Genomic DNA, 9262 nt, shown 5'->3' with positions numbered 1-9262 from the left:
ATTTTTGAGTCTCCTCTCTATGGGCTTCTACTTGTTTATTTATGTTTTCCTGGAATTCTTTCAGGGATTTTTGTGTCTCCTCTCTATGGGCTTCTACTTGTTTATTTATGTTTTCCTGGAATTCTTTCAGGGATTTTTGCGATTCTTTCAGGCATTTTTGCGATTCCTCTCTGTAGGCTTCTACTTGTTCTCTAAGGGAGTTCTTCATGTCTTTCTTGAAGTCCTCCAGCATCATGATCAAAAATGATTTTGGAACTAGATCTTGCTTTTCTGGTGTGTTTGGATATTCCATGTTTGTTTTGATGGGAGAATTGGGCTCCGATGGTGCCATGTAGTCTTGGTTTCTGTTGCTTGGGTTCCTGCGCTTGCCTCTCGCCATCAGATTATCTCTAGTGTTACTTTGTTCTGCTATTTCTGACAGTGGCTAGACTGTCCTATAAGCCTGTGTGTTAGGAGTGCTGTAGACCTGTTTTCCTCTCTTTCAGTCAGTTATGGGGACAGAGTGTTCTGCTTTCGGGCGTGTAGTTTTTCCTCTCTACAGGTCTTCAGCTGTTCCTGTGGGCCTGTGTCTTGAGTTCACCAGGCAGATCACTTGCAGCAGAAAAGTTGGTCTTACCTGTGGTCCCGAGGCTCAGGTTCGCTCGTGGGGTGCTGCCCAGGGGCTCTCTGCAGCGGCAGCAACCAGGAAGACCTGTGCCACCCCTTCCGGGAGCTTCAGTGCACCAGGGTTCCAGATGGTCTTTGGCTTTTTCCTCTGGCGTCCGAGATGTGTGTGCAGGGAGCAGTCTCTTCTGGTTTCCCAGGCTTGTCTGCCTCTCTGAAGGTTTAGCTCTCCCTCCCACGGGATTTGGGTGCAGAGAACTGTTTATCCGGTCTGTTTCTATCAGGTTCCGGAGGTGTCTCAGGCAGGGGTCCTGCCGCTCCTGGGCCCTCCCCCACGGGAGCCCAGAGGCCTTATACATTTTCCTCTTGGGCCAGGGATGTGGGCAGGGGTGAGCAGTGTTGGTGGTCTCTTCCGCTCTGCAGCCTCAGGAGTGCCCACCTGACCAGGCGGTTGTGTCTCTCTCTCACCTGGTCTGGGAGCAGAGAGCTGCTGCGGGCTGGGATCCGCGGGTGTCCCATCTTTACCTTCTTAAAGCCCACTATCATCATCCTGATATGTGATTTTAAATTCAAATCTTTCTTTTTCCAGTGAGTATTTGCTTTGGTGGGAGAACTGGGCTTTGATGTTTCCAAGCATTCTTGGTTTCTGTTGTTTAGCTTCCTGGAATTGCCTCTCACCATCTGCTTGTCTCTGTTGTTAGCTGGTCTTACTGTCTCTGGTAGTGGTTTGACCTTTGTAAGCCTGTATGTCAGCACTTATGGTGACTGGCTTTCTCCCATCAGGATCTGGGTACAGAGAACTGTGACCCCGGTTCACCTTGGGGTACAGTCAGAGAATAGAAGTGTCCTTTCCCAAACTGCTCCTAGGTTTGTGTGTGTGAAGGCTCCAGGCAGGTCCCTTGGAACACAATTGTTTGTCTTACCTCTGCTCTCATCTGTGTTAGCACTCCTGGTGGCAGTCTTTCAGCTTTGGATGCAGAAGGATCCTCTCCCTGACTGCTTCTAAGTTCCTGTGTCCAGAGGCCCCTAGGCTGGTTCCTTTTGATATAGGAATATGAGAAGTAGAATTTGTCTCCTCTGAGCTCTCAGATTTTTCATTCTTCTGAGATTCTAGATCTCTTCCTCACGGTATTAGTAACAGAGTGCTGTGGGACCAAGTCACCTCCGGGCGTAGACAGAAACCGGAAAAGAATCTTTTCATTTTTTAAAAATTCTTATTGAAAAGTATATTCTTTTCTCACACACTATACCTTGTTTTATTATGATGTCCCATCCCTCCACCTCTCCCAGTTCCTCAGCACCACCCTCCCATCTGGATCCACTCACTTTCTGTCTCTCATTGGAAATAAGAGGATGCTAATAGATAATAAGAAAATATAACAAAACAAAATACAATAAGGAAAAAGAAATATGATCTCGTTGAAGTTGCACAATATACAATGACAAAAAAAGAAGAAAGAAGTAGAGACTCACTTATACTTCACAGGGTACTCAGGAGTCTCATGAAAACAATAAAGCATCAGATACAATACGTAGGCAGAGGACCTGGTATATACCAGTGTAGACCCTAGGGATGCCAGTTCAGTCACTCTTGGCTCACATGAGCTTTGTTCATGCTGATTTAGAGGGCCTTGTTCTCCTGATGTACACCATGCCCTCTGGCTCTTACAATCTTTCGACCTACTATTCTGTAGGATGGCCTGGGTCCCAGAGGAAGCATCTGATGCTGAGATCCCATTTAATACTGAGTGTTCCAAGGTCTCTCTCTCTACCTGTTTGAATCTGTTCCTTAACTTGCTATTACATGAGAATGAATGAAGGTCTCTAAAATAATTCATCTTTATTAAATGCTTTCTGGATTACTTATATAACTAGAACTTACGCTCCCTTAAAAACTACAATTTCCCACATGCAAAAAATACGATACCTACATTTATAAAACTGTAGTGAAGGAAAGAAATTACCCACAGGAACCTAAGTTTGTTTCAAACTGAGTATCACCTGTGTGTGAAGTTAGATATATTTGTACAATTCACATTTCTGAGGCCCATATCCACTGTGAACAGTTTTATGTTGGGCTCATTCAAACAAGAAAGCTATGACCCATGCCCTCTCCACATCAACATGATATTTCAGAACAAATGATCAGAAATATAACAGAGGGTTGTACAGAGTAATGTATGAGTAACAAGGAAAACCCTGAGCAAGCACAAAGGCATAGCATGATGATTTCTAGAACTAGTGTTTATGAGCCCAGATACATACAGTTGTAGTCAGAATAACTGAATGGCATGATGAAGCCAGCTCATCAGTAGAAGTAGCACATATAAAGAAGTTGATTGAAGGAAAATCAAAGAGACATGGACAGAGACAAAGAGAGGATCTCTTGAGCCTATCCACTAGGAGATTTTGATGAGAAGAATAAATCTGATTTCCGTGGAGGCTACTGGATGTGATTGCTTCAGTTAGCATCTCACAGCATCCTCAGACCTGATTACTTGTGACATCTACATTCACAATCACTTACAGATGCAGTAACTTGACTTCATCCTATCTTGCTGGGCATGGAACTCAGAGCCCTTGCATGGTTAACAGTTGTTCTACAGCTGAAATACACCCTGGCACTTTTCCCATGTACTGGTATTCCATGGTACCTAAGATGCCAGCATAAGATACATTGAGTTTTATCTATGAATATTGATGTCAGTTGGGCTGCTGGCCAAAGCAGGATGGTGATAAGCATCCTCCACTTTCAGTTTATAAGTGTTTTTATAGGCGAGGAGAGTTTGGTGTTTTTAAAGAAAAAGGACTATCAGTTCAGGGACACACTGTATTTACATGTGGAATTCATGGATGTTTCAGAGACCAGTTTACCATATGAATTTATGGCTGATCTGAGTCACCAGAGACTAGTTTTTACCCAAACTAGTTTTGGCATTTATATATTCTTATGAATGCTTTCACAAGGCAGCATAACTATAGTTCAGAATCCCAGGACACAAGTTTCCAATATTATTAAGCAATGTTCAAGGACACGCGTTTCTACATTCACATGCATATGTTAGATGAAACCTCCCTTTCTATGGTGATGGTATCTGAGTTGTTCTCAACCACATGCTTCTCTCTTCTGTGCATCAAGTGGAGAAGGAGTGAGGTAGGAAACAGTTGGTTTCAGTGCAGACATTGTGTTTAAAGGGATTGGCACTTTATGCTTACTTGTATAAAAGGAAAGATTAGAAAGCTTCAACCAATAGCCTCAGTCCATAGTGGAAAAATTTCTCTCCTCAGTTTGTAATGGAATCCTCAAGAAGTAGGGAGTTGTTGACTTCAAACCTTGCAGGGAAACTCCTGAGGACCACCTTTTAACTGTGTTGCTATTAGTTAAGTGATAGAAATATGACACACAAGAATGTATTCTGAGAGCTGTGCAATAAAGAAAGATATTGGTGGGTGACATGGCTTAAAAGAATTGAGGAAAATCCCAGCATTTATTACACAATTACTCACACTGGTGCATCTATGTAGGACCATCTACAGCCATGAGTCATGGAAAACCACAGCCAAAGAAGTGGGAAGATTGTAAAAGCCAGAAGATCAGGATGTGAACATGGACATAGTATCCTCTATATGTGATTAGATGATGCAGCCAATGAAATCTCAACACTATGTTTGTATAATCATAGACTTGTATCATGGTCACAGTATTCAATGTGCCAATGCTGATGGGGGAAATTTCATGAGACCTTATTCCCTTAGACAAAGAGTTACAGACTTTATATGGCTGACAAAAGAGGGAGAATTAATTCTCGGCAAAAGTGACATCATGATTAGTTACTCAAACTTACCTGGTAAGCCCTACTCCTATAAAAAATGGGAGGAATATATAACAGTTTCAGAGGGATTGTAGGAATCTGTCTATGCATCTCTGTGTATTCCCATAGGAGCAAACATGTGTGCCTGTGCAACTACCCCAAACACAGAAGAAGAGATCTTGAAATTGAGAAAAATCTGAGAGGGAATGTTTGAGCAGTTCTCTCAGGAAGAAGGAGGGGTAAAAATGGTATAAATGTCCTCTCAGGCATAGCATTCTCCAAAAGAAAAAACTTAGGTTAAAAAAACCAAAACAATTAAGAGCACACAATCCATGGGTCCTCTACAAATTGCTTCTTATCAGGACTTTATTTGGAAATGTCAATCATTCATGAAACTCACATAGAGTTTTGCATTCCTGAATGCTTTTTTGTGGTTATATAGTTAGTTTCTTTTGAGATTGGATGTCACTCAGTATGTGGGTCTCACCAGCACCTCCCATACTCAAGGCTGGTCATAGACACACAGCAATCTACTTGTCTTTCCCTCCAGAAGGATGAAGTTAGAGCCATGGACCAATAATGCCCATAACATGGTGATTTCAGTAAGAATTTGGTAAGAATTATCTAGAGTTCTGTAAATGTTACTGTACCATGTCCCTTAAATTTATGTGCTTTTGTTAAACACTGATATATGATTTGTTTAGTTTGATAATCACATTCATCCAGGAAGTGACAAGGAGATCCCTTGGCATGGAATTGGAACCTATTGTCAGGCAAACATTTCCTTTTACCATTGGTACTATCATAACAACGTTTTTCTGAGCATTTGCGAGGCTATTCTTGACTAAGTTCTTCAACATTGCTTCAACATTGCAATACTACATCCTGGTGCTTAACACAAATAGGTCAATACAGCTGCTAACAGAATAGACAAAGAAAAGATTGTCGGGAGGACCAGGCTTCTTTTTGTGAAAGAGCATGTGAACAACACATACAGTTCTAGAAATCTTTAGAATAGTGAAAAACAAACCACAGCTGCCTTCCTATATGGAAGGAAATTTCTGTGTAGGAGTACTGGATTCACATTCCATGAAGAAGAACATGGAAGCCTCCAGAATACTTTGCCTTCAAATTTGGACTCCAAACCCTGAAGGAGAGAAGCCAATGAATCAAAAAAGATTTTCAAGGATCCTGTGGTGGGTGCCAATGACAGATTAAGAAAAATATCTATAATCTCCATTCCTTAGGCAAAATTGATCCTCACTGGGTAAGGTCAAGGCCATGTATAAGTAGTGACAGAAGGAAATGGATAAAGTAAAACAGAAAAAGCTCCTGGCCCAAAACATACAGAAATCCAGGACACACTGAGAAGATCAAACCTAAGGATAATAGTTATAGGAGGGAGTAAAGACTCCAAACTTAAAGGGCCAGTAAATATATTCAACAAAATAATAGTAGAAAACATCCCTCACATAAAGAAAGAGATGCCCATAAACATACAAGAAGCCTATTGAACTACAAATAGAGTGGACCAGAAAAGAAATTACTCCTGTCACATAATAGTCAAAACACCAAACGCACAAAACAACGAAAGAATATTAAAAGCAGTAAGGGAAAAAGGTCAAGGAACATATAAAGGCAGACCTATCAGAATTATACCAGATTTCTCACCAGAGACTATGAAAGCCAGAAAATTCTAGAAAGATGTCATACAGATCCTAGGAGAACACAAATGCCAGTCCAGGCTACTATATCCAGCAAAACTCTCAAATATCATAGATGGAGAAAACAAGACATCCCATGATGAAAGCAAATTTACACAATATCTTTCTACAAATCCAGTCTTACAAAGGATAATAAATGGAAAAGCCCAACAAAAGGAGGGAAACTACACCACAGAAAAAGAAAGAATGTGATATCATTGCAAAAAATAACCAAGAAAAGGGAAACACACAAACATAATCCCACAGCTAAATACAAAAATAACATAAAGGAGCAATCACTATTCCTTAATATCTCTCAACATCAATGGATTAAATTCCCCAATAAAAAGACACAGATTAACAGACTGGGTACGTAAAGAGGACCTAGCATTTGACGGCCTACAGGAAACACACTTCAGAGAAAAGGATAAAAACTACCTTAGATTAAAATGCTGGAAAACCAATTTCAAATCAAATGGTCCAAAGAAGCAAGATGGAGTAGCCATTCTAATATCAAATAAAATCGACTTTCAACCAAAAGCCATCAAAAATGATAGGGAAGGACACTTTATATTCATCAAAGGAAAAACCCACCAAGGTGAACTCTCAATCCTAAATATCTATGCTCCAAATACAAGGGCACCTATATTCATAAAAGAAACCTTATTAAAGCTCAAACCACACACTGCACCTCACACGGTAATAGTAGGAGATTTCAACACCCCACTCTCATCAATGGACAGATCATGGAAACAGAAATTCGACAGAGACATAGAGGGACTAACAGAATCTGTAAACCGAATGGGCTTAGCAGATATTTATATAACATTACATCCTAAAACAAAAGGATATAGCCTCTTCTTACCACCTCATGGTACCATCTCCAATATTGACCATATAATAGGTCACAAAACAAGCCTCAGTAGATACAGAAAGATATTAATAATTCTATGAAACCTATCAGATCACCACAGACTAAGGCTGGTCTTCAATAACAACAATAAGGAAAGAAGGCCCACATATACAAGGAAGTTGAAAAATGTTTTACTGAATGATAACGTGGTCAAGGAAGAAAGAAAGAAAGAAATTAAAGACTTCTTAGAATTTAATGAAAATGAAGGTACAACATACTCAATCTTACGGGATACATGAAATCAGTGCTAAGAGAAAAACTCATAGCTCTTCGTGCCTGCAGAAAGAAATAGGAGTGAACATAAATTACAATCTTGACAGCACACATAAAATCTCTAGAACAAAAAGAAGCAAATATACCCAAGAAGAGTAAAAGGGAGGAAATAATCAAACTCAGGACTGTAATCAACCAAGTAGAAACAAAAAGCTATACAAAGAATCAACAAAACCAAAAGCTGGTTCTGTGAGAAAATCAAGAAAATAAATAAACCCTTAGCCAGACTAACCAAAGAGCACAGAGAGTGTGTCCAAATTGACAAAATCAGAAAAGAAACTGAAGACATAACAACAGAATCTGAGGAAATAAAAAATCATCATATCCTACTACAAAATGTACATTCAACAAAACTTGAAAATCTGGAGGAAATGAAAAAAAAAACAGGTACCAAAATTAAATCAGGAACAGATAAACAATCTAAACAACCCCATAACTCCCAAAGAGTTAGAAGCATTCATTAAAATCTCCCAACCAAAAAGCATCCAGGACGAGATGGGTTTAGTGCAGAATTCTATCAGACCTTCATAAAAGATCTCATACCAATACTGTCCAACCTATTCTACAAAATTGAAAGAGACGGAGCACTACCAAATTCCTTCTATGAAACACAATTAGTCTTAAACCACACAAAGACCTAACAAAGAAAGAGAACTTCAGATCAATTTCTCTTATGCATAATAACACAAAAGAACTCAATGAATTTCTTGCGACTCGAATCCAAGAACATATTAAGATGATCATCCATCATGATCAAGTAGGTTTCATCCCAGTTATGCAGGGATCATTCAATATATGGAAAAATATCAATGTAACCCACCATATAAACAAACTCAAAGATAAAAACCACATGATCATTTCATTAGATGCTGAGAAAGCATTGGATAAAATTCAACACCCTTTCATGATAAAAGTCTGAGAAAGTAGAGGAATTCAAGTCCCTTAACTAAACATAGTAAAGGCCACATAAAGCAAACCGGTAGCTAACATTAAACTAAATGGAGAGAAACTGGAAGCAATCCCTCTAAAATCAGGGACTAGATGAATCTGCCCACTCTCTCCATACTAATTCATTATAGTTCTCTAAGTCCCAGACATAGCAATCAGATAACAAAAGGGGGTCAGATGGATACACATTGTAAAGGAAGAAGTAAAAACATCTCTCTTTGAAGATAAGTTTGTATAGTTTAGTAACCCCTAAAGTTTCACCAGAAAACTAGTAAGCCTGATAAACTTCAGCAAAGTGTCTGGGTATAAAATTAACTCAAATAAATCAGTAGACTTGCTCGACTCAAAGGATAAACAGACTGAGAAATAAATTAGGGAAATGGCACCCTTCATAATAATCCTTAATAACATAAAATACCTAGGTGTGATTTTATTTAAGCAAGTGAATGATCTGTATGATAAGAACTGCAAGTCTCTGAAGATAGAAATTGAAGAAGATCTCAGAAGATAGAAAGACCTCCCATGTTCATGGATTGGCAGAATTATTATAGTAAAAATGACCATTTTACCAAAAGAGGTCTACAGATTCAATGCAATCCCCATCAAAATTCCAATCCAATTCTTCATAGAGTTAGACAGAACAATTTGCAAATTCATCTGGAATAACAAAAAATCCAGGATAGCTAAAACTATCCTCAACAATAAAACAATAAAAGGACTTCTGGGGGAATCACTATCCCTGAACTCAAGCAGTATTACAGAGCAATAGTGATAAAAAAAACTGTATGGTATTGGTACAGAGACAGGCAGATAGACCAGTGGAATAGAATTGACGACCCAGAAATGAACCCAAACACTTACGGTCACTTGATTTTTGACAAAGGAGGCAAAGGCATCCAATGGAAAAAAGACAGCATTTTCAACAAATGGTACCGGTTCAACTGGATGTTGGCATGTAGAAGAATGGAGATCGATCCACTCTTATCACCCTGTACAAAGCTTAAGTCCAA

This window comes from Rattus norvegicus, chromosome X (assembly GCF_021556685.1).
Source record: "Rattus norvegicus strain SHRSP/BbbUtx chromosome X, alternate assembly SHRSP_T2T, whole genome shotgun sequence".
NCBI lineage: Eukaryota > Metazoa > Chordata > Mammalia > Rodentia > Muridae > Rattus > Rattus norvegicus.
The sequence above is the reverse complement of the archived record's forward strand: the minus strand, read 5'-3'. Positions refer to the sequence as shown.